Genomic DNA, 25,545 nt, shown 5'->3' on the forward strand with positions numbered 1-25,545 from the left:
ATACAAAAGACGTCAGAGCAGGAGTCAAGTGCACAAACAAATCGATTTAATTAGGCAGCTTACACTCGTAAAACCTGCCATCAAGGCAGCGGAAGGTAAGGTTGAAACACGCCACGGTAGGCTTGGCATTGCTGGCTGGTGAATGAAACGTTATAGCAAGAGGTGTGAAGAAGAGCGGCGGGAGAGGCGAGTGTCCACACCGTCATGTGGTTTTCCAACACAGCGATCTGCACATGGAAGGCACGAACAGGGCGGCCTGCCGAATCTCGTGGAGCGATCCGCACCCATCCTGTTGGCTGATTGAGGACGATAGTATCGACCACCCGAATATTGTGGAAAGTACTTCCCACTCTCACGGAAATCCTGAAAACACAGACCAGAACAAATGTTAGCAGTACACAACAGTGGCACTGTGCGTTCGTGGTGCTACGCATGCATGGGAGAGAGGCTGAATTTAACCATCGCTAACTGTTTCGGGCAGCCTCCCTAGCCAGGACAGGGGTTCTGAAACGGTTCCTCGTACTGCTTCGCGGCCTTCACGAGCCACCTACTGTAATTACCCTCCGCCCCCCTCTCCCACAACCACGGTTCCATTAAGCGTTCGGGACGGGCGCAGTGTCTGGTTCTTCGAAACCCATTTTGTAGCGTTAGACATGGTTATTTTATTCCTCTGTTTCGCGCCGTCAGCGAAAGCACTGTCCACAGCACAGACCATCGGATCGCACCAAGTTGTTGTGCGCCGCCTGCCTGCGTAGTTGCGACAGGAACGCTGGCCGGGGCGGTTTGCCCGGTGCACTACAAGGGGCGCCAAGTTGCGTTGTCGTCATACCTATCTCTAGACATCCGGCGAAAAATGTGAAGCTGGCATGGCCAACAAGGCGACGCTCGCGTGGCGGCTGGAATGGAGAGCTCAGCCGCTTTAGTCCACCTAAACCAAGACAGAAAACTTGCGCATGTCAGAGCTATTTTCATGGACAGGGTGCCCAACCGGAACCGAAAACCGGAACCGAGCCCGATTGTTTGCCTGAAATTGGACTCCAACTGAACCCGAATTTTTTTCCACCACGAAATGAACCCGAACAGGAACAAATCGGAGGAACCGTTCCGAACTGGTTCACGGTATGGAATTCCGACGCACTTTTGCTGGAAACTTACGTTCATTATTTTCTAGTTTACGGCTGCTTGTAAAGCGTTTTCGTTTATTTCCAAAGCGCCACAGCGCACCCCTAGTGAAAAATCCCGTATCGCGACAAACGGGTTTAAACCGGTCCTGTATTATCCCGTATAAATTTGATACCAGTGTGACCAGTCCTGTATGAAGCTTAAACGGGTTTATATCGGAGAGTTCATGTCCGGTAAGAATCTGAATCCGGACGGTCCAGTCCGGTATAGAGTTAATACAGGGCAGACCATTTCCAAAATGCATCTTATACATGACATCCCAGTCCTGTATGGATATGAAACAGGGCGGACCAGTCCTGTATGAAGCTTAAACAGGTTTATATCGGACAGGTCATGTCCGGTATGAATCTCAGTGCGGACGATCCAGTCCGGTATCGAGTTAATACAGGGCAGACCATTTCCAATATGCAACTTATACATGACATCCCAGTCCTGTGTGGATATGAAACAGGGCGGACCAGTCCTGTGTTGAGCTCATATACAGGACAGGTCATGTCCGGTTTAACAGAAACCGGACAAATCCGATATGAATGAAACTGATACGGGACAGAGTATTTCCGCTTCTCAGTACAACTCCGGCGGATCGTGAAGCTCAGCCAGGATGACCATGTCGGAACATGCCTTCACGCTAAATAAGCATGAAACCATATATAATACACGTTAAAACGTTTCTGTATATGTGGAGTACGCGTTGTTTCGTACATACCTAGAAGATATGAAGCCGTGGATGTGTGCGCTAGCAAGTACATACATGCATCGCGTTTTGTTTTTGCGTGTGCAACAGTCGCTGCAGCTTGTACGATCTTGCGGTGCATCTTCATAATCTGCGACTGAAGATCTGCCACCTTCCACGCAAAAGTGCAAGCAAGAACGTAGCGTTTCGTTAGCGCGGATAAAATACGCTCGAGAATAAATGAAACATAGCTGACCAGGGAAATATGCACAGGTCAGCCGGACATCGGGAGTCGCTTCCTCGAGTATTTACGCATGCAAAACACTTGGTCAGAAGTAAATTCATTGACGTCGCGGCTCCGCTGGCAGCAGGTGAAGCTAAAACAAGCAGTATTTTAAGTGTTGGTGCACCGCATATATCTATATGTAGCAAAAATTGCATGCGTTCAAAGACGATGACAAAACACATCAGCACTAGAAAATTGTGACATTCGGAGGTTTGTCTGCAAGAAAGCGATACATTGTAAAGATGCGGGACACGGATAACCCTTCGTGATAGCCAGGAAAAAGATGCAGCGTGTTTAAAGGGCGATCGTTCAATTACGACCACAAATTCTACACCCTACAAAAATACACGAACTATAGAAGAGCAATCTCGACTACATAAGCAGGTATATAACCACCATCACCGTGTCCTGCCGTGGTGTAGTGGCTAAAGTGCGTGCTTGCTGGCTGAGAAGACCGAAGTTCGAATCACATGTGAATTTCTTTTTATTTTCTTTTTGTTTCTTTTTCTTTTTTTTCTTTTTCAAATGTAGTGGTGTTATGTAGTGTTCAGCCTGTATCAGTTAACCAGAAACCGGACGAACGCGTCATTTCTGGAACTGATACCGGGCAGAGTATTCCGCTTCTGAACAGAAGCCGGGCCGATCGACGAAGCTCAACCAGAATGACCATGCCGGACACTACAGCGCACTAAATAAGCATGATACCAGACATATTATACAACTGTTCTGCATATAAAGGGCACGCTTCGTTTCCCAAATACCTCGAAAATGCGAAGCCGTCGAAGTGTACGCTAGCAAGCATATAGGCGCGTCGCGTCGCTTTTGCGCGTACAACAGTCGCTGCAGCTCGCACGATCTTGCGGTGCGTCTTCATATCTGCGACTGAAGATCTGCCGCCTACAACACGAAAGTAGAAGCACGAACGTATCGTTTCGCTAGCGATGACAAAAAATTGTTCGAGAAAAAATAAACAAACATCGCTGACCATCGAAAGATGCGCAGATGAACGCACACCGGGCGACGCGTTCTCAAATGTTTACATATTGAAACCGCTCAGTCGGAAGTGTATTCATTGACATCGATGCTCCGCTGGTAGCACGTGAAACTAAAACGCCCAGTATTACAAGTATTAGTGCACCGGATATCTCTGTATGCAGGAAAACTTACAAGCGTTCGTAGACGATGAAAAACACATCAGCACTAGTAAATTATGATATCTTGAGGTTTGCCTTCAATAAAGCGACGCATTATAAAGATACGGCACATTTGTGAACCCTCGTGATAGCCTGCAAAGATATTCAGCATGTTTAAAGGGCGATCGGTGAATTACGGCCACAAATTCTACTGCCAAGGAAAATACACAAGCACTAAAGAGCAAAAGTAGCTACATATACTGAATAATAACCACTGTAACCATAACCCGCCCTGGAGTAGTTGTTAAGGTGCCCGTCTGAAAACCATAAGGACCGAGGTTCGATTCCACATTCGGTAGTAAAATTTTATTTTTTTTAATTTTATTTATTCTTTTAAATGTAGTCGTTTTATTTTATATTGTTGCGTGCTTTTTCCACCCTGGCGACGCGTTTCTTTCCGGAAACGAGGGTCATCAACCATACAGGCCATTCCGGTATCAGAGCTTCGCGCGGTTTCATTCCGGACTTTCCAGGGCAGTACAGGAATTTGCTGAAATAGCCCCCAATCCTGTATCCCAGATCCTGCACAGTAAACCTGTATGCGATTTTCTGTACGAATTTGATACAGGATTTTTCAGTAGGGACCGCAAACTACGCAACCATATTGAAAAACTGTCTTTAGCAAAAAGATGAAAAGAACAAGGAAAAATATGTTGCCACATGAATAGCACCAATCTCTGGCGGTAGGCTATTGTTTCATCCCGAACACGGGGGGCCGCTGGCCTGCGCAATGGCGCAGCTCATGGAGAAAGTTCCCTCATTCGAGAGCCTCTAGGCAGTGAAATAATAGCACATTATTCATAAGTTGAGCTTATATATATATATTGTAGTGTGGTAATCTTCATCGTTATAGCCACTGACAAGCGTCGCGTGCTGCCGCTCTCAAGGACGAAGAAGTTGGTCGCTGCCTTGCTCATTCGCCACGCCTGACGCTCCGCTGCGAGTTCCACCTTCTCGACCTGACTTATGGAACTACTCCTACAATACAGACCAGCCCTCGCCGAGAAATCCGCCCGGTTCCGACTTTGTATCTCGTGACAATCAAACGTATACAACTCGCCGATCACCTTCCCCTCGTCGCCGTTCCCCGTCCCCACTTCGACGTTCTACCGGCACTGTTGAGGGAAACTAACAGTCGCAGTTCCCGGGGCAAGAACTGCGCTTGGTTCGAACTCTTCAAGTCCTCGGTGTTCTCCCACTAACGCACTTCAAGTGTCTGTCGACGGCGTCGCCGTACTCACTCTTGTCGACACGGGCGCTGCCGTATCCGTCATCAGTAAAGCTCTTTGCCGTCGTCTTCGTAAGGTGACCACCGCGCTTTCCGACTTTTCGCTTCGCACCGCCTCATCACAGCGCATTCATCCCTCAGCGGCGTGCACGGCCCGTGTTCTCATCGAAGACGTCTTATACACAATCATTTTATTGTACTGTCTCGCTGCTCACACGACATAATCCTGGGCTACGATTTCCTTTCCATTCATCGTGCCGTTATTGACTGCGCCCGCGCGGAAGTTTCCTTTTTACCTCTTTGTGATGCCGTCTTGTGTGACGTCCCTACCCGGCCTGCAAAACTCCTCGTCGCCAATGACACAGACATTCCTCCATTCTCTGCTGCCCTCGTTCCACTCTCCTGTGAAAGCGTTATTAGTTCGACTGTCTTCTTCACACCTTCCGACGCCGCTTCACGCCATCCGTGCCTCCTGCTTCCATTTGCTGTCCTCAAGTTCGAAAATGGCCTTAGTGCAATGTACGTCTCAAATCTATTTTCGTGCCCGTCCGTCCTGCTACGCGGCGAGTGTCTCGGTCGTATTGAAAAACTTGATCCCGCGCTTGTAAATACTCTTCCTGCAACGACTACTTCATTAGACATTAATGTGCTCAGCTCTTGCGATATAGCGACCGCTTCGACACCACCCGATGTTCTTCAACAAGCTATTGACTCAGATCTTCCACCCGCACAACGCGATCAACTCGCTGCTCTTCTACAGAACTTCACTTCTGCCTTCGACCTTCCTCACACTGCTCTGGGTCGCACGTCTGTCGTTGCGCACACAATCGACACTGGTACAAACGCACCTTTACGACAGCGTCCTTATCGCGTGTCGGCCTCTGAGCGCCAAGTCATTGCTGACAACGTGGACGATATGCTTCGCCGGGGCGTCATACAGCCATCTAACAGTCCATGGGCTTCTCCGGTTGTTTTGGTCACCAAGAAAGATGGTTCCATCCGGTTTTGCGTCGATTATCGTAGGCTTAACAAAATCACGCGCAAAGAAGTCTGTCTTCTGCCGCGAATCGACGACGCCTTGGACTGTTTACAGGGAGCCGAGTATTTCTCCTCTTTGGATTTGCGCTCCGGCTACTGGCAGGTACCGATGGCTGATGATGACCACTCGAAAACTGCCTTTATAACACCGGATGGATTATACGAGTTCAACGTTATGCCATTTGGCCTCTGCAATGCCCCAGCTACTTTCGAGCGCCTGATGGACACTGTTCTTCGTGGACTCAAGTGGCAGACCTGTCTTTGTTACCTGGATGACAACGTAGTTTTTTCTACCGACTTTTCTTCTCACCTTCTGCGCCTAAAGCATATCCTCACATGTCTCGCCGATGCTGGGCTTCAGTTGAATTTGAAGAAGTGCCACTTTGCCGCTCGAAAACTCCCAATTTTAGGACACATAGTCTCTAAGGACGGCATTCTTCCCGACCCCACCAAACTTTGCGCAGTTACAGAGTTTCCGAAGCACCTCCCTGAAGCAGCTCCGGAGCTTTATCGGCCTCTGCTCCTACTTTCGACGTTTCACCTTGATCTTCGCCTCTATCATCGCTCCTCTGACCCAGCTCCTTGCCGGCAGCTCCGACCTTTCCGCCTGGACTCCAGCCTGCGATAAAGCCTTCGACACTTTACGCCTTTTGGTTTCTCCTCCCATTCTGCGCCACTTTGATCCGACTGCGCCTACGGAGATCCACACTGATGCCAGCGGTATCGGGCTTGGTGCCGTCCTTACCCAACGTAAGCCTGGTTACAGCGAGTATGTTGTGGCATACGCCAGCCGAACATTGACGAAGGCAGAATCTAATTATTCAGTCACAGAAAGGGATTGTTTGGCCATTATTTGGGCCATCGGAAAATTTCGTCCCTATGTGTATGGTCGACCGTTTTACGTTGTGACCGATCACCACGCTTTGTGCTGGCTTGCCTCTCTGAAAGACCCATCCAGTCGCCTTGCTCGCTGGGCTCTTCGTCTCCAGGAGTTTGACATTCATGTCATTTATCGATCAGGCCTGAAGCATACGGACGCGGATGCTCTTTCCCGCTCGCCATTGCCTAGAGATACTTCGACTGACCACGTCTGTGCCTACGATTTGTCGACTCTTGTCACTATCGACATGGCTACCGAGCAGCGGAATGACCCCTGGATCAATGCACTTTTGGGTTTTCTCTCAAGTCCTACTCCCGGTCATTCATCCAAAGCGCTCGTCCGCCAAGCCCACCACTTCTCCATTCGTGACGGTCTTCTCTATCACCGCAATTATTTGCTTGATGGACGGAAGTGGCTTCTAGTCATCCCGCGTCATCTCCGTGCCGATATTTGTGCTGCGTACCATGGTGACCCACAATGTGCTCACGGTGGCGTATTGAAAACCTACACGCGCCTACGTCTGCGATTTTACTGGCGTGGAATGTACCGCTTCGTACGACATTTCGTGCGCGCTTGCGAATCTTGTCAACGCCGAAAAACTCCTCAGAAGTCCCCTGTTTCGTTGCAGCCGTTACCCTGACCTGCTCGTCCGTTTGACCGCGTTGGCATAGATCTCCATGGCCCTCTTCCTACTACTCCTGCTGGAAACCGGTGGATTATTGTGGCAGTAGACCATCTTACTCGCTACACTGAAACATCACCGTTACCCTCTGCCTCCGCAAGAGACGTTGCTTTGTTCATTCTCAACAACTTGATTCTTCGCCACGGGACTCCGAAGGAACTGCTCAGTGACCGCGGACGCGTTTTCTTGTGCGACGCTCTCGAGGCCCTACTGAAAGAATATCGCATCATTCATCGCACCGCTACTTCTTACCACCCTCAGACGAATAACCTGACAGAACGCTTCAACCGTACACTGAGTGACATATGCTGGCCAAGTACGTCAACGACGCTCATTCCAACTGGGACCACGTTCTTCCCTTCGTAACCTACGCGTACAACACTGCGATACAGACCACCACTGGATTCTCTCCCTTCTTTCTTCTTTACGTGCGCGAGCCAAATTGCACAATGGACGCGCTTTTTCCCTACCGCCCTGATGTTTCTGAATCTACGTCACTCTCGGACGCCGCCCAGTACGCAGAAGAATGCCGTCAGCTCGCTCGTTCGCTTACAAAGGAAAACCAGTGGCAACAAAAACACCATAGTGGCACTGGCGAGGCGCCTTCATATGCGCCCAACTCCTTGGTGTGGCTCTGGGTTCCTGCCACAACCGCCGGCCTGTCAAAGAAGCTTCTTGCTCGGTATCACGGTCCCTACCGAGTCCTTCAAAAAACATCTCCTGTGAACTACGTAGTTGAGCCCGTTACGCCATCTGCGGACTTGCGTCGCCGTGGACGCGAAATAGTTCATGTGAACCGAATCAAGCCCTACTACGATCCGTCTGTCCTTTCGGCTCCATGAGTCGCCAGGATGGCTCCTTCTCTGCCCGGGGGAAACTGTAGTGTGGTAATCTTCATCGTTATAGCCACTGACAAGCGTCGCGTGCTGCCGCTCTCAAGGACGAAGAAGTTGGTCGCTGCCTTGCTCATTCGCCACGCCTGACGCTCCGCTGCGAGTTCCTCCTGAGCGGCTGAATCCATCTGGGTTTACCGAATAAACACACCCCTACAATATATATATATATATATATATATATATATATATATATATATATATATATATATATATATATATATATATATATATATAATCAACAACTCAAAAACGAAATGAGGGATCTGATTTCACAAATTTCACACAAATAATTTTACTTTCCCGTCGTTCGATGACGTCGCAATAGCCCGCATGGCACGTGCATAGCAGCCATATGCGGTGCGACGTCAGCAGATGCAGTTTGGTTGACGAGACTTAAGCAGCCGACGCTGATGGTGGGAAGGCCGCCTTGGACGGCAATTTACCGCTCTGTTCTCGAGTTGTACCTGAACTCAGGACAAAGACGATCTCATAAATTGATTTTCCCTTTTGCCTTATCTTCATTTTGTCCATATCGATGTCTGTTTGTTTTTGTTTTGTTTTTTTGCCTTGGAAAGGACTCGGTAGGGACCGTGATACCGAGCAAGAAGCTTCTTTGACAGGCCGGCGGTTGTGGCAGGAACCCAGAGCCACACCAAGGAGTTGGGCGCATATGAAGGCGCCTCGCCAGTGTCACTATGGTGTTTTTGTTGCCACTGGTTTTCCTTTGTAAGCGAACGAGCGAGCTGACGGCATTCTTCTGCGTACTGGGCGGCGTCCGAGAGTGACGTAGATTCAGAAACATCAGGGCGGTAGGGAAAACTATGTCCCAAGTGAAGCTCGAATGTTCAACTATGAAGACTGGGTGGAGCAAGGAACTGAGTGGACTTACTGGCACGGGCATTAATTCTCAAGCTCTGTTTAGTGTGCTATCGTTTCTGCCTGTAAAGCTATGGTGTCGAAAAAAAAAAGAATGCGTTTTACTGCTTTATCCACCATGCCTTATGCGAATACCTAAGACAGTCTAGGAAGGTGGCACTGAAAGCTAGATGTGCATCGTTGAGAGAAAATGTAACTATGAGTAACCTGTTCTACGCGCTCGGCGGACAGCCAAATCGGTCCGGGACCAATTCTCGCCGCCGGATTTTTTTCCGCCGAGTTCATCAGCCAATAAGAAGGCGAGGAAGTTGAGCCGGCGCTGCCCGCGGCTTCGACCAGTTCGCATCCCTCAGGGGTCAACCTGGCAACAGCTACTCGCAATCCACTATCGGCTCACGATAATTGTGACGGCCAAAGCCGAAATGCTTGCGATGCCGTGACACCGTGAAGCTATATTGTGTATCTTTTTCGGCGGTATCTTTTTTCGAGAGTTTTCACGTTTCGTTACGTCGTTTCGAGTGTTTCCAGAGAGACGATGATCGGTGGGGCTGTGCCTCATAGCACAATGGCGATTAACGCGCAACTAAATCTGAAATTGAAGAATGTGATCTACATGCATAACAATCTTCACAGCGTTTCTTGAGGCCACTCTAACACGATGATTACTGCCAAAATGTTCACTGCAGGCTCAAAACAGGGCCTACGCATCAGATAGCGTAGCCCGAACCGTGGCCCAGTATAAACAGCAGAAAAAGATAGGTAAAACGAGGAAGACAGTAATTTACCGGGCGATGGGCCTATGAAAAAAACAACAACAAAGAGTTCTTGTAATGCACAATACTTAACGTATTTCGCAAGCTTTTGCGCACCTTCTTGCACTGCGTATAAACAAACCGATCCCTCGGTCATCGCATTGCTCTTCAAAATGTTTACATACAAATAAGATCTGGTTATCAGCAAACTAGTGTCCCCGCTGCTGCGCTTGCCGGTTTTGAGGTTTCGTCGCACTTCTTTCTTTCAATGTTTCTACTACAGCTCCGTGTTCAGCGAAAATTACGTCTACGGTAGCAGAGCATGACCGCAGAGCCGGCGCTCCTAATTTTGACAGCACTGTGAAACTCCACATGTTAAAATGATTCCAGTGCACAATATAGTGCGCACAGGTAACCAGAACATTAGTTGCAAGTCCTGAGAGCAGGCAGCAAGCTCTGATTGTCAAGAAGTTGTAATTTTTAGAGCGGCAGCAATGGGGGCCTGTGCACCTCGAAACGTGAAGTTCCAACATAATAAATGCGGCCTTGACATAAAATGCAAAAATATTACCTAGGTCGGCATATTTAGGCGTGGCCGAGTGGTTAGCGCAGGATGCCACGGAGCAAGCGATATTGAGTTCTCATCTCGTTTGCACTGGTAATTTTTTTTCTTTTGCAATTTCCTTTTTAGGTTTTTTAATGTATTTGAGGTGCTTCGTTACCATTTAGTTTTTACTTTTTCTCCGGGCGGCAAGCGCAATAGGGAAGAATACAATAGGGGAAGAATGACATTTGGAATCAGATCGACGCTTGGTATGAGCGGCAAATAGGGCCCTTTTATTTACTATGCCTGCAAATGGCACGTTGAAGTTATTGTTGCCAAAATACGTGGGTCAAATGTGCAATGATTTAGTGAACAAGTGAATGATAATGAGTTTTTCATTCGGCACTCAGCATATGTATGCTTTTCGTGGCATTCGTAGCTGCAGCCGAGCAGTCAGGTCAGGGTTAACGGGAGCTCGCAGTCGAAGGGGCGACGGCGGCGATATGTTGGCTCAGAAGTGTGAACGAAGGAGCGTGTCGGCGGCAACGGATTTCGCTCGCTCATTCCGCCCAATGCACAAGTGTGAACGAGGCATAAGAGTTTACAAGCCGAGGACAAGCCTGAAGCGTTTCTTGTGGCAGGAGAAAACTGCCTGCAAGGACGTGGAGACAACAGCAGTTCTCTGAAAACGGAAGTACGCAGCCTGCTCTACGCCTTTGAAACGATGCTCAGAATAAGCAGAGTCGAGTGTTTTGAAACTTTGTTTGTTTGTGCTGTTTAACATCCCAAAGTGATCGACGTTATGAAAGACGTCGTAGTGGAAATCTACGGAAACAGTGACCACCTGGGGTTCATTAACGTGCACTGACATCGCACAGCACACGGGCGCATAGCTTTTCGCCTTTAGTCAAAAGCTGCCGCCGAGGCTGGAATGCGATGCCGGTTCCTTGGTCACAGTAGTCGAGTGCCATAACCACTCCGGCGGGGCTTATGAAATTTAGGAAGAAGTTGCGGAGCCCAAAACTGTATTCACTAGGTATACAGTAGCATTCGCTGTGCCATCTACACAAGTCAGCGTCGAGAGAGCATCTTGTAGAATAAATCAACAACCGTTGTCAAGTCCTATTTCTTTGGTCTTTCTATACTTGTGCTGGTAAAACATTAATCTTCAACAGATACAGGATAGGCGTCAACCTACCTGCCTAGACGGCGGTCTGGAGTCCTTAGACCCGGCGTCGTGTTCTGCCAGTCGGATGATACGCAGCTGAGTTTCGGGGTGTGAGCTGAACAGTAGAGTCTCCCAAAATTCAGTTTTTGTGTCGTGATTTATACTTTTGATTTCTGGACACGGTCATTACATATGTACCAGATCCGCCTTATCATCACATAGTTTGTACCTATCTGAAAACTGTTCTGGGTACCGATGGCTAAGGGTATGGATTCGGAAAAATCTTTGTTTGCAAGCGCCTCCAGATGAATTACTGGCTGTTATTTAGTGTTCAATCTGCCGGGGCGTATTCTACCCTATATAGCCGATAGTGCTCAGTAATCTCTTCATAGCTGACTTGCTTGTCCCAGCTTACAGGAGGTTCAGAGCCTACCCGGACATGATGGGTGCATTTGTATTTCACCTAAACAGACGAGAAATGCAAAGGCAGCCGCGTGCTGTGTGGTATACAGTCACAAATATGGTATATACACTTTTAGTCTTGCCATGTGTGCTAGTTTTGCATTGGTTTGATTTGAAATTCTTTGAGTAGGAGCTGGACGGAGAATTGTTTTACAAGTAGTAGTAGAGGTTTCACTCTAAACTGACTGAAGAATGACTGTTGGAGTTCCTTGTCCTAAACGTGTCTAGGGCACGCGGTTGTGATCCGGTAGCGGAGTAGTACTAGTGCGTGCTGCGATGTGCGAGCAGGCGGGGAGAAGGAAGAGGAGTGGCCTGCTGAGAACACTGACTTCGACTGAACAAATCGTCATCATTATCATCAAACGCAGCCATCACAACGACCTGCACCACACCCTTCGACACAACAACTACGCGGGAGTGCGAGAGGGCGAACTAAAGCCGCATGCGCTGATCACACTCAGTCACGCAGTGAAGAAGAGCAAGTGGACTACAGCAAATACCACGGTTTGGGCGTGGAGGGTCAAAGATATTACTCGCGAAAAGGTGCTTGGCACTGTTCCGTGTCAAAGTTTCGCAGAACCGTCAATAATTATGCAAGACAACGGCGTGAAAAACGGTGCAGAGAGGCAAGAAACGACTAATACAAAACCGATCGAACTGGGTATATTTCGCGCACTCTCGCATTAACTGCAGAAGGCATACAGCAAAGGAAAAAAAAAAAAAAACAAACAGCGAACCAAAACGATCACTCCTAAGTGTTTCATATCTAAGTAGCCAATCTGTTCTTGGGTAAGCGAAGCGAAGGCACGCTCAAACATTTAATCAATGTTTTTGGACAATAAATGCTTCGCACAGTTCATGCGGTCGGCTAATACAAGTGCGAAGGATTTATACTTAAAAAAAAATAAGGAATGCCTTCACAGGTTGCCACATGCATGGTTCGTGCGATTCTTCTGTCTACTGTGACATCGACTGCGTGCTCTCTCAACCTGTTGCTTAAGCAGTGGTCGGTCTGGCTTACATAGGTAGTTCCATATGGCAGAGGTGAGAAACATGAACCAACGCAATGGCTCAATAGTCTTCTCTTTTGCAGAATAATTTACTTTACATTGGGAACTTATTTTCTACGGTTGTTCTGTACCATTCGCCAACGTACGTACGATTCCTAATATCGGAGACCTGACGTGCGAGGATGCTTGCGTATTTAGACGAGAATGATTTTATTCCGTCGAAGTTCAGCAGGCTGGCAAGACCTTTCCCTCCGTACCACGAACAAAACGTCGGGCTCTACAAGAGTTTAGTTCCGAATCCATGAATAAAGTAGGGCGCCCTTGCGTCTCTTGTCTGCTTTAGAGAACCACCTCAAGGTTGAGGCAGAAGGCTCTTTTACCAATACTTACAATCTGCTGCCCCAATCGGTGATTGCATGAGGCGCAAGACCGCAGCCTTCATTCCCAGGGAACCTCGTTTTTCCTAAGCCCAGTAAGCTACCCACATATTGGGCAATCCACAAGTTTCTGATGCGGACAACAAAGCGCTCAGCCTTGGGTCAAACTTTTGGCTACACTCTCAGCTTGACAGAGTGGAGCTGCTTTTGCTTGTGAGAGAGCGCGTGGAAAGGAGGGATGCTGAGGACCTTGGCCGGTGGATGAGCGAAGGTGTCAACGTCGTAAGAGCCGCAATAGACAAGCGTCATGTTTGTAAACAAAGGTGGCGCTGCGATCGGCAGCTTCATGAGGTGTAGGCAGAAACGCAGCTTGCCTACACTGCGCCAAGCGACGCTGCCTGCAAAACCAGCTCGCGCGTGCGAATATTCTGAAGCGTAGGCGTCGCTTGTGCGTAGAAATGGTTTTGTTAATGCCTGTCGAGTAGTTCAGCTCTGTTTCAGCCGATTACTTCTGGAATTATCTGGCAAAGAGCGCTGCATTGCCTTCCTTCTTCATGGCCTCAGCAGCGCGCAGCTACGTACTTGGGCGACTGTATACACATATATAGTGACTGATTAAGTTCAATAAAAATTAGAAAGTGTAATGCATATAAAAAACTAATAGCCAAAATTTTACAACTCCAAAGCCTATTGCTAGCGCATGCCAGGAGGACGACAAATGATTGACTGGAAGTGTGCCTTTTTTTTTTTTTTCATATGATGACTCTCTTGATGCGTTATCTGCTGCTCTAAGCACCTTCACTCTAAAGAAAAATATTACCAATAACTATAGTGAACTATAAATCATATTTCTAGCTAAGTGTGCTGGCAACGTAAGTCAGAATTTCACTGAATAAAAACTGAATCTTTTCTCTCTTGTTAACATTCGCCTAGTGCGCGCTGCTGATTGTTTTATACTGCTCGATAAAAAGACATCTGACGCCTGTTTCTTCGTTCAGACGTAGGTACAGTCATCCACAGGTTAATATATGGGTGAAGGTCCGTAAGAATGCTCTCATTTTGTTCCCTTTGCTCTTTAGGAGAGGTGCATGAGCGCAAATTCACCATTCTCCACGATCGTTTGCAGCGAAATTTGCGCAATCTGCTAAGCGTTTTTAATATTCTTGGAAACGTTTTATTCAAAAGCGCGTCATCTTATTCTCCCTATTTTGCACCTTCATAGCCGATTCCACTTCGGGACATTAAACTCCCTGTGTGCCAGAAATACCATATTTAAATATATTCTGCTTAATCAGAGTTGTACGTGGATATTTAATTCGTTCATGAAAATCTTAGTGACCTTCAAAAAGAAAGTTTAGTAATCTGAGAAATAACGCTGCGTGACTGATCGGATCCTAAATATGTTTACTCGTTTTCTAGGGCCGGTGGTGAAGAATCACTCGTTGAAACTCGCGAAAGTGATACCAAAGAAAGGCTGTTTCACAAGTTCGGGCCTGTTTCGGCAATATCGCACAGGAGCCATCACTCAAAGTAACATCAGTTACTTTCGCAGCAGCTTTTGTGTCCATTTCTGCGCAAACATATGCACGGGTACAGGTGAATGGATCTCACAGCGCTCTTCTTATGACTTGATATAATATATACAACAAAACGTGCACGAGCTGCAGGCGTTTGTAATTGCGCTATTCGTGGTGCGGCTGAAAAGCAGTCTTCACAATTAAGAGTTGCAAAGGAACCGATAAAGTTTTAGTGCAGAAGTGCAACGCAAATTAACCGCGAAGACATTCCGTCGCCGAAGGGTCTACTTGTCGCGCTCAACGCCGTTGCCCTTCTCTCTCGTCTTTATTCGACTGCAAAAAACATGAAAACATATGCCATTATCTTTTTTTGTGTTTTGTGGCGCAACTAACCGCACCACAGCTTGCATGAATATCGGGAATTTTGCCCGAAAACACAGCAAGCGCCGCGCATTCAATGCAGGCGACCCAAGCTTTTGCCTACACCCCGAAAGTCACTGCTGTCGCCAGCGCCGCCGCATGTCCGCTGACGTCACAGGCTGACGCTTGTCAATAAAAAAAAAATAAAAAAAAGCCTGAAGGAACTGAAGACGCCCGCATGCCTCAATGCCGCTAGGTAATCAAGCGGTTTCTCTGTTATGGAATGGACACTTACAAACAAAAACAGCCATGAAGCAGTTGCAGGTAACTTCCGTGCTTTGTAAAACGTGAAAGTTCTAAATGTCAGGAGATTAAAAGCGGTGCAACGAAGTGCAGTTAAACAAGCTGGCTGATTAATTAATCTTATAAAGAACTTCAGCTAGCCGGTATTACACTATATAACCCGTAAAACCTAATTTCCTTTTTTCTACCAAGCTACCTGACAGCACTCGGTCGGCTTTCTTGCAACGGGCGTTGTCAGTAGTGACGGTTGACGACCCGTTTCTGGTTAAAGTACTCAAGCGAATACCGATTTTTTTTTTTTTTTTCAGTAACAAGAGTCTGGAGGAGTTTAGTGCTCTTTCAGTTCACTTAAATAACACGTATTATTCCTTGCCACGAAGTGCGGAGTGCGATGTCGTCACAGAACATCAATGAAGAAAAAAAAAAAAATCAACCACCCGATTTCAAAACTCTGCGGCGTAGACACTGGAAGTTTTCACGAGTTTCCGTCCTATCTGCGCTCTACCTACGCTGAATTTGAAGAGGTGACGCTCAGCATAGAGGACGTGCATAGGATCTTGTATGGCGCTGACCAAAGATGCATGACGTCTATACTTATCATCTTCGTGAATTCGGGCAGCGGCTACTCTAGAAGTTGCGTAGCCAGGGGGTTGTTTCGGTGTCCAAAAACCCCTCAAAAATTTTTGACCTCTGCATAGCCCCCCCCCCCCCCCCCCCGCTCCCCCCAAAAATTTAGAAGGGTGAAAGAAAAAGTGGAAAAGCTGAAGCGTACACGACAGACGAAAAGTGGAAAAAATAACTACGACATCTTGTCGGTTGATAGGAAACCACACGCCTTCGCACGTCGGATACGATGAATAGATGAAGGACTGGTTCTATCGACAGTCAAGGCGACTATATGCCTATGAGGGACGCCGCAGCAGACGACTCCGGGTAATTTCTCCACTGACATCGCCCAGTACACGGCCGCTTTGCTTTTAGCCTTCGCTGACGGATAAGATTACATCCGCATTCTTGCATTCAGCAGCGGAGCGCACTAACCGCTGAGCCAGCGCGGCGGGGAAAATTTAAGAATTTGGGGGCTGATGGCACAGGGCAAAAATAATCATAGATCTTTTATATTAGCGGTTAGTATGGTTTAAAAACAATGCCTGATGAAGTTCACGTATTGTAACCGGATGTTGAGGGGGAAAAGAGAGGCAGCGGAGCTATGTCTTGTATACGTTATCCTATCAACAACGACCGCACAGCTGCGGAGGCTCTCTTAATTTTTACTTCAGAGAACAATCGAATGGCCTGACCTAAAAAAAAAAAATCTAAAGAGCACTTCGAAAGTTGGGCCACTAAAGCGCGATGAGGCGAAAGCCATTATAGTGCGGTGGATCGTAGCCCGCCATTACGGCACATCTATCTCCCTCCCTTCTTTCGCTTCCACCTTCCTGCCTTTCTTTACGTCGTGGCACATGTGTCAGCGGAGAATTGTGACAGATACTGCGCCTTTTCTATCCTGTAAATCAATTTGAAATTCCGCTGATGCCTAATGTACTAACGCCTCCTAGGCATCTGAGTCTGCTTCTGTTTGCTGTGTGGTGCGGCGTTCGAGGAAGCATCAAATGAAAGGCGCTGCACAGACGCCTGGATAGGACGCCCGGCGGGATCAGCTTCATCTATGCATGAATCACCTGGTGACGTCATGACCTGTCGTGACGGTACATGGCGCATCCCTTGTCGAACACAACCTGCATTCCATTGAACGCATCAAAGTTCACCGGCGTCCGATAATTAGCTTACAGGAAATTAAAGGCGCAGTATCTGTCACTCGCGGAATCCCGCTATCCTCACGGTAGACAAGGGGAATTATGATGAACGTTTCACGTTCCGGGGCATCGCGCTGTTAGTACAGCGCTCAGCTGGGGATCCAAGGAATTGATGTTCGATTCCAGATGAAGATAAGGTTTATTTATTTATTTGTAACTGAATCTGCATTTTAAGTGTGACACCCTCTGGCGACAACTGCTGACAACGATGAGGTATTAAAGGCTTTTGCCTTACAATAAAAAATCCCCTCTGCTTCGCATTGTTTTATAGAGTGCTCATTCCTTCCATCACAGAAGGCCCGTCACCCATCGTCCGAACTCAGCCTCGGACAGTTCTACGACGTATAATACTGCGTAAATTCTGGATTTATTTCTACAGGTCGATCGTGAGGAAGGCGGAAAGGGAGACAAGGAAGGCAGGCGACTGTTTGCCAGTGTCAGGGGAGCAACCAACACGAGCCTCAGCAAGCTACACACGGGAACTGTTAAGTGAAACCAAACGTGCAACTCCTCCATGACGTCACGAAGAACCGGGCTCAGCTGCGCTAGTTCAAAACTGCGTCAATATGGCACGGCATGTGACGTTCGGCATGTCAAAACTGCATCACAGCTTCACGAAGCACCGCGATGGTTTCCCGGAATATTGCTATCGACTGGCTTGTTTGACAGACTCACCGACACATGAATATGGGGTCAACAGTGGTGTGATTGCATACGCGACTTTGATACAAGCACAATCATCATCATCATCAGCGGCACTATACCCACTGTAGGGCGAATGCCTCTCCCGTTTAACCCAGTCCTGTGCTAGCTGCATCCATTTAACAACCCTTTGAATTTCGTAATCTCATCCAACCATCTAATTTTCTGTAGCCCCCAGAAACGCTTATACCTTCCCTTGGAATCCAATTGGTTACTCTTAGAGACCATCGGTTATCCTCTCTTCAAAAATGTCTGCCATGCCCATTTCTTCTTCTTAATTTCGACTAGGATATCAGTAACTTCAGTTATTTCTCTAACCCACTCTGCACGCTTTCTATCTCTTAGCGTTACATGTACCATTTTCCGTTCCATGGCACTCTGCGTTGTCCTCAACTTAAGTAAAACCCTTTTTGTTAACATCCATGTTTTAGTCCCACAGGTCAGCACCGGTAGGATGCAACAGTTATACACTTTCTTCTTGAGTGATACCAGTGAGCTGCTATAGTCATAATGTTCGAGTACCTTCCAAATGCGCTATACCCAAATCTTATTCTCTTAGTTGTTTCCTGTTCGTGGTCCAAATCTGCAGTCACTACCTGTCCTAAATAGACATATTCGACTACCACTTCCAACGCATTGCTAACTATTTTAAACTGCTGTTTCTTTCCCAGATTGTTGAGCATTACCTAAGTCTTCTGCACATTAATCTTTAGGACAACGTTTCTGCTTTTCCTGTCTAGATCGTTCATCATTAGTTGCAGTTGGTCCCCTGAGTTACTTAACAAGGCAATGTCATCAGCGAATCGCAGATTCTTATGAATTAAGATAATGTTAGAGTTCTTCCACGACTCCGGTACCTTCGATGTCGTCAGGTATTGCGTAGACAGGGTGGCCAGTTTTTCTAGCACTATATCCCCTCCGTCCTTTAACAAATCTTTAGTTAACTGACACTCCCCAGCTGCTTTTCCCCTCTGCATCTTCTAAGGCTTTTTTACCTCATTCTTCGTTAGTGGCGGAACGTCTGGTTGCTCTTCATAACAGCCAATTTCGTTCTTGACCTGAGTACTACGGCTACTGCCCTCGGATGTCCATGTTAGTAATGACATTGCCCACCTTGTTCGTCAGTGCCTACATCCGAATTTAACCTATGCCTACTATCTTATTTACTGCTTTCAGGCTACGATCGTCCTTTAGAGCATGCTCAATTTTCCCCACGTTATTCTTCCTTATGTCGGTCACCTTGCGCCTACTGATTTGATTTGATACCTCTGCCAGTTCTATCCGGTCTGTTGGGTCGTGATATAAGCAACCTATCATCAAAGCGACCGCGGAGGGGAAAAAAGTTAAAAAATAGGCGACACACATTATGGCACATTCATATTGAAATCTTGCATCCCTCACAAAGATAAAAGCTTTTTATTTTTTTCCTCGGACAATAAGCCCGCATCTTCTCTTTCTATTTGGACGCATCATCACCTACTTAAATATCGCATGTAAAACCAGTATTCACACGCTTGTGGCCACCCATGGAGCCGTATACACACAACTGGGTCACCGTAAGCGTCATCTGCACGCCTTCACACACGGCTGATACCAAAATGAGACGCGCGCAGTTTCCTCGAGCAAAGCTACGCCTGTAGGCTTCGTACAATGTGGAAGAATGGTTGTAGCTGAATGCTGGAACCTGCGACAGAGCGCGCTTGGATATGGTCGAAAATTTCCGGCCTATGGAAGCTTTGGCCGAAATACAGAACACTGTACTGCAATGAACACTACCGAAGTCTCAGTTGTGGCGCCTCCGTTTGTGCCTGCATGCGTTAGCCAGATAATTAGTACATGACTACTTTTTCCACTAGTTCTCCAGACGCGAATATTGCAGCAGGACCGCGATGCAATTATAAGCGAAGAAAATGCCGTTCCAATCCGCGCTCCCGCGTGAAACCTTTCTCGAGTAGCGGTGCATGCCGCTGCGAGCTCGGGCCACTGAAACACTCCTCACGGTGCACCAGAGCAGCATCGCGTTTGGATTCGAGCCGATCACAAGGAAAGCTGCACGATTTCCAGGACGAGGACCCTGGGGAGAACAAAACGGGCCTACGAGACTTGGCACCAAAATGCCGTCAAACCACGCGTCCCACATGTGCTGGGCGTTAGTGTCGTCCACAAGACTTCCTGTCGGGCCTATGCGATAGCATAAAGTGGTCGAGTCTACGAGAGTGACATAAGCCAATTAACTACCTTTTGGGGGTAAAACTTTCGTCCCGTCTGTATACAGTCAACGTACATACACACCGCGTGAATTGGGATCTTGCGGTGAAACTGAATATTTACTTCGTTGCGGCAGAATCCCGTCCGATTGCCAGTAAGTGTCAAGGCAGTCGTCAAGCAGCTGTTGGATGCCATACCCTGCGAAAGCGTGCGAAGAAGAGAGGCTACTTGAGAATCGCCTGCCAGAATTCGATGTTCACTGGTACTCTGGATCCAGAGCTCACCGCGCATGCAGGATGAGAGGGACCATACGGCTTGTTCTCCGACGTCCCGGACACCGCGTTCAATCTCCAAACGTGGTACGACAGCGTTCATGGTCCTAATAGGAAGAGAAGGAAGGAAAGGGGACAGGGTCAAACCCGTTAAACAGATGAGACGCATTACAACGCTCGCACGGGTCTAAAAAAAAAAAAAAAACTACTCTCCCGTCCACCCTATGAGCAGTATGACAATGATGAGTATACATTTAGATGTTGTGAGGATCAAAACGCCTCTCGTGCAAGGCGGATAACGTTACAGTGAAAAGAAAAGAACGAGCTGCGTTTCGCCGCACGCCAATATCCGCGGGTGGTCATTATTCAACTGTCATTTAGGCGAAAAAGCGAGAACGAGACCACGACGACATGTGGTTCGGATCTGCTCTAACAGGTACCTCATCAACTAGCCCACACTTTGTCTAATTCAAGCGATATTCAGCTTCATAAGCAATTATATAACAGCGGGGTCTGATTGCGCGTCAATGCGGGTCACTCGAGTGCGCACCCGCAACCTGGTGCAAGCGGGGAGGCATTCCTTTTATTCTTTAAGACCTCCGCATAACGAACGCAGTCCACGACTGATAAATAAATCATCGTCTAAAAATACCATAATTACCTATTTATTTCTGAAAGAACGAGCCGAAAAGGAAGAACGCATGATACACATATACCGGGTGTCCCAGCTAACTTGAACCAAGGGTTACAAAATAATATATTTGAGGTAGGTCAGTGAAACTAATTGCATACAACTGCCAGCCTGTTTGTGCACTACAGGCAATTTTTTGTTTTGCAATTACTTAATTAGCTAATTATGTTAATTTCTCTAATTTAATAAATATCGACTTTAGACCAAACATGTGCATTGGAAACTTGTAGAGCACCTTCAGAAACCCCCATTCCATTAATTGCGATAATGAAAGTATCACGTGTATCTTTTTTTCCGGGCTCAAAAGAAAGCCAACATTGAGCGCCTAGAGACATTTCGACCGAGCGTACACAAATAACTGCAAAAGAAGTAACAGGTGACTTCAGGGTTATAACGTGGACGAAATGAGGGCTATATTGCACACGTATAGCATAGCGGAACGACCGAGAACCGTGAGAACTGGTAGATGTGGCGCCTTGTGGCTGAAGATCTTTTCCCTAGTTCCGGAAATAAACTTTGCATAAGGAGCATTTAAAAATTTGAACACGCACAAAACAGCTACACTTGCATGCTAACGAGTGACACAGAATAAACAGTCAACCAAACAATGCTAGACCACGTGATCATGTCCGCAAAGATATGCATAGGAATGGCAGTTGGTTTGGTGTGATTTGTAGGGTGGTTTCACTTCCCAAAGAGACACAGGTTATGAGTAACAGCGTAGTAGAGGACTCCGGAGATTTCGACCCCCTGAGGTTGTTTAATGTGCATTGACATGTCACAGCACACAGGCGCCTCGCTTTTCGCCGTCATTGAAAAGTGGCCGGGTTTCGATTCCGAGTGCTTGAGTTGAGTAGCCGAACGCCCGAAGAAATGAGCCACCTCGGCGGGAGAAATGGGTATTGAGAACTCAACAGCCAAAGGACATGTTGAACACTGGTAGAACAACTGAAGTAACGAAACAAGTAGTCAATCCACGCCTTCAATGGCCACCCCGCAATATGGAAATTAAGCTTGTAAAAGGGACAAACGCATAATTAAGTCACCCGCACGTACGAAATAAGCGTGGCTCTTCTCGATGCATCCATGAAACGATCATGAAGCGGCAGCGGTAAAAAAGAGGGAACGCACTCACCTGCGTTGTTCGCGGCGCGTTGTGGGCAGCTCTTGTGGGCGACCTTCTCTCAGTTCTCTGACTGCGGAATTAGAACGACCCGAGGGACCGATTCCCGAGTGTCGATTAGCGACATCCGGTCGGGCGAACGCCGCAGAGGCTCAAATGCCGTCTGTGGCTTGGACAACAGTAATGTTTACTTGGGTGTAAATAAATCGCATATTTATAAGCATGAATGATATTTCGCGGGTCGCGTCTATGTATGTAGGAGGAGGAGGACTGATCATCTGTACTGTCGAAATGAGTTTAGGAGGGGGAGATATAAAAGCACGTGATTTTAAATGGAGAGGAAAATGAAGAAGAGTAAGAAATGGCAGCCAGGAATTCTGGTTCATCTTAAAACCCCCGGAAGACAGAACGCAGAAATAAGAAGAGCACAAGACGATGCTGGATTTGGCTCTTGGAGGCTGGCGGTAGTAGACGGTCACAGGTCAGTACTTCTACACGCGAGCTATTGTATATATTTACTTATTTACGTACACTGCGTTGACTCCCACCGTTCTGCGGCATTTTTTTTTCCTTCTTGGGCATTGTTCATCCTAATGCAGCCAAACGCGAACCGTTAATAGGGAACACATTCTATAAAAGTGTCATGTTGCCGATATTCAAAACAGTTACAAATTGTGCCGAACTCTTACAAATAAGGTTTTAAAGCAAACGGGAGTACGAAGCTGACAAGTACAGTCGTCAAGACACTTAACCGGAATGCTCGACAGCGTGCCCTTCACGACGCCAGCGCCGCGAAGCGTTGGCCGCTGTTGAAAATTGCCTTGAAATGCTTGCGGCTGCTGTGAATATCTGGAGCGCAGATTTATACGACTCACATTATACCGATCGCGGTCTTGATGGGCCCGGGTCGCTCCTTTCCCCCCGTCGTTGTTGTCAATGACAAGAGCGGAAAACAAGTTAGTTTGATTATTTGGGCAACCTGACACGTCTTGCGACTGCTGGAGTGCCTTCACGTCTGGCCGTGAAGCTCAAGCAGCAAGCATGCAAGCCTCAAGAAGCTGAACAACTCATATGAGCTCGCGTCTGCACTGCTTTTTCTTTTTTCTTTCAACCGGCTTCTCTGAAGACCAACTTAAAAGACGCGTCAGCAGCCGCACGCCATGTCGGGTTGCCGAGATAAGCAAACTGCACCGTGTTTACTGTACGCTGCTTGACCTGAGCCACCAGCGAAACGTGGCGACACGGGTGCAACAAGGCCGCGTTCAAAGCGGCCGCGAAAGACAGTCATTTCAAACTGCACTCCCCCTATGACAGCTGTGCAGCTGCAACGGATAATAATTACAAGTGTCTCGCAACTGAACCGAACAAATCGCGATAGGAGGCGCTATTGTTTGCGTACGCGCGGCCACTGACAGCATAGTATCTATGCCGGTAGTTTAGGCCGCACTATTTTGCAAAGCAGGCTTGGGCGGCAGAAAGCCGTCGATCAAACGAAGCTCGAGCTTTGCTGTTTATTTATTTATTATTTACCCACAGCGAAAGTTAGGCATTACTGCGAGGGGAGCGGGATAGACACATACAGCATAAGACTGAGCAAACTTGACAAAATAGTAAACAAAAGCAGCACGATCATCCAAAGATAACAAAGTAGTAAAAAATAGCGCAGCACACAAGTCAACGTACAGGCAATGAAACAAAATTTCTCATCTGTATTTCACGCAGGCATACTGCGCAAAGATGAAACCAAAGTGGAGTACACTATAAATACACATGAAACAGGAAAGACGCCAGATGCGCACGGATAATACTTCCTAAGCTAACGATTATTTCACCCAGAAATTAAAAAAAAAAAAAAACTGCGATAAAGACACCGTTGTTCACAGTGCTGGCTAATAACTAAATAGGTCAGCTCATGGGGGCAGCCAAATCGGCGCATGACTCCGCCGATAAGCAATGCACAAGCACAAGTTTTCATTCATGATGCGGGCTTTCGCATTGTCCAGTGCTGGAATAGGACGTGCCTGGCACACTCGACGGCATTCAGCGTGTAGGGCAACAATAGCGCCGCCGCGTCTGGCAATTTTTACCCTGCCTTAACAAGTCATTTGTACTAATCTTTTTTTTCCGTTGAAGCTGCACATAAATCATCTTCATCGTCGTCATTATCATGACTGTTAATTCAACAATCCCTAAAGCTGGACAGCCTCTCATAGCCCTCCAGTAAAGTCCATGCTAGCCATGCTACTCCGGCTGCGGCCCCTCATTCCGGTAACCTTCCTGATCTTATCCGCTAACCTCACAGTTTCCATGCTTGCCTTCTAGTGGAATCACTTCCGCTAAAGTACGGGACCACGGTTACCGTGATATCGCGAAGCGTTCCGTGTCCATGATCTCAACTAAGATATCAATTGCTAGCATTCGCTCCTATCGCATTCTGTCGCTTAGAGTTGCGTCACAAAGCTAACATGGATTACGCATACGCCTTCGGAAGAAAATCACGAGATTCGCTCACCTCTTATTTCAAACGCAGATAGCGCTGTCCAGCAGGAATGAAAAGTGAACGTCGTCGACGTCGCCGCAGCACTTCTCTGAGCGAGGCTGGCGCGGCTTACGGCACAGTCAGCGCCGCTTAGACACCAAGCGGGGGCAGTGAGCGGGGGGAAAAAGACGACGAAGCTTCGCCTCCTACCTTGGCGTGGCCTGGTTGCTGCTCGCTCTATTACTGCGTTGGATGGGCGCCGTTCGTCTTCTTTTCAGCACATTCGTCAGTTCAGTACGCGGGCTATCTACTTTCGGATCACCGCCAAGCTATTGACGCGCTTCTGAGTGCACTGGTAGCCGCAATCGGTGGCGATGGAGAACGGGCATATAAGCTTCTATCCTGCCTCTGGTTGCACGAACATAGGTACTACATTCACTCTCGCAGTCATATGACGAACGAATGGCAGAACTTTTCCCAGCTCAATGTCACTTGCAAGCCACTTGTCCCTAGAAATCCCCAGCATCCCCTGTTCGCCGCGTGCTCGGCGAAGCGAGAGCGGTCCGATTCGCTGTGGATTCTTGTTTGCTCACGAGATAAAAAGTGATGCGTAACACCTTTGTTTGCCACTATTCACGCTGTATAGACAATCTTCTTAACATGCGGGGTATTCAGTTATGAGCCTTCTTCGGACAGATAGTTGTGAGTACGGCCCGTCCCTCTTCTGGTTACTTGACATACTTGCGTAGCTAAGTGCGTGGGTCTGGCGCTACTAACGAGGAAGAAATATACTCCATAAATATCCCGAATGCGCGCGTGTACCCTC

General features: G+C 47.6%; 1 long non-coding RNA gene across 3 annotated transcripts; it reads right to left on the reverse strand.

Annotated features, from left to right (window-relative positions):
* On the reverse strand, positions 1-25,185 carry LOC146183643 (uncharacterized). 3 transcript variants are annotated; one of them, XR_014708786.1, is made up of 5 exons: positions 24,753-25,185; positions 22,253-22,313; positions 20,439-20,533; positions 20,278-20,352; positions 1-363 (listed from the first exon to the last, which is right to left on the reverse strand). It is a non-coding gene; the product is annotated as an uncharacterized LOC146183643 (long non-coding RNA). The 3 variants fall into 3 exon arrangements; XR_014708785.1 differs by lacking the exon at positions 22,253-22,313 and having other exon boundaries at positions 20,239-20,352; positions 24,753-25,184; XR_014708784.1 differs by lacking the exon at positions 22,253-22,313 and having other exon boundaries at positions 24,753-25,182.
* Positions 25,186-25,545: the final 360 nt, after the last annotated feature.

This window comes from Amblyomma maculatum, chromosome 7, assembly GCF_055883805.1.
Source record: "Amblyomma maculatum isolate TAMU_Amacu chromosome 7, ASM5588380v1, whole genome shotgun sequence".
Classification (NCBI taxonomy): Eukaryota; Metazoa; Arthropoda; class Arachnida; order Ixodida; family Ixodidae; genus Amblyomma; species Amblyomma maculatum.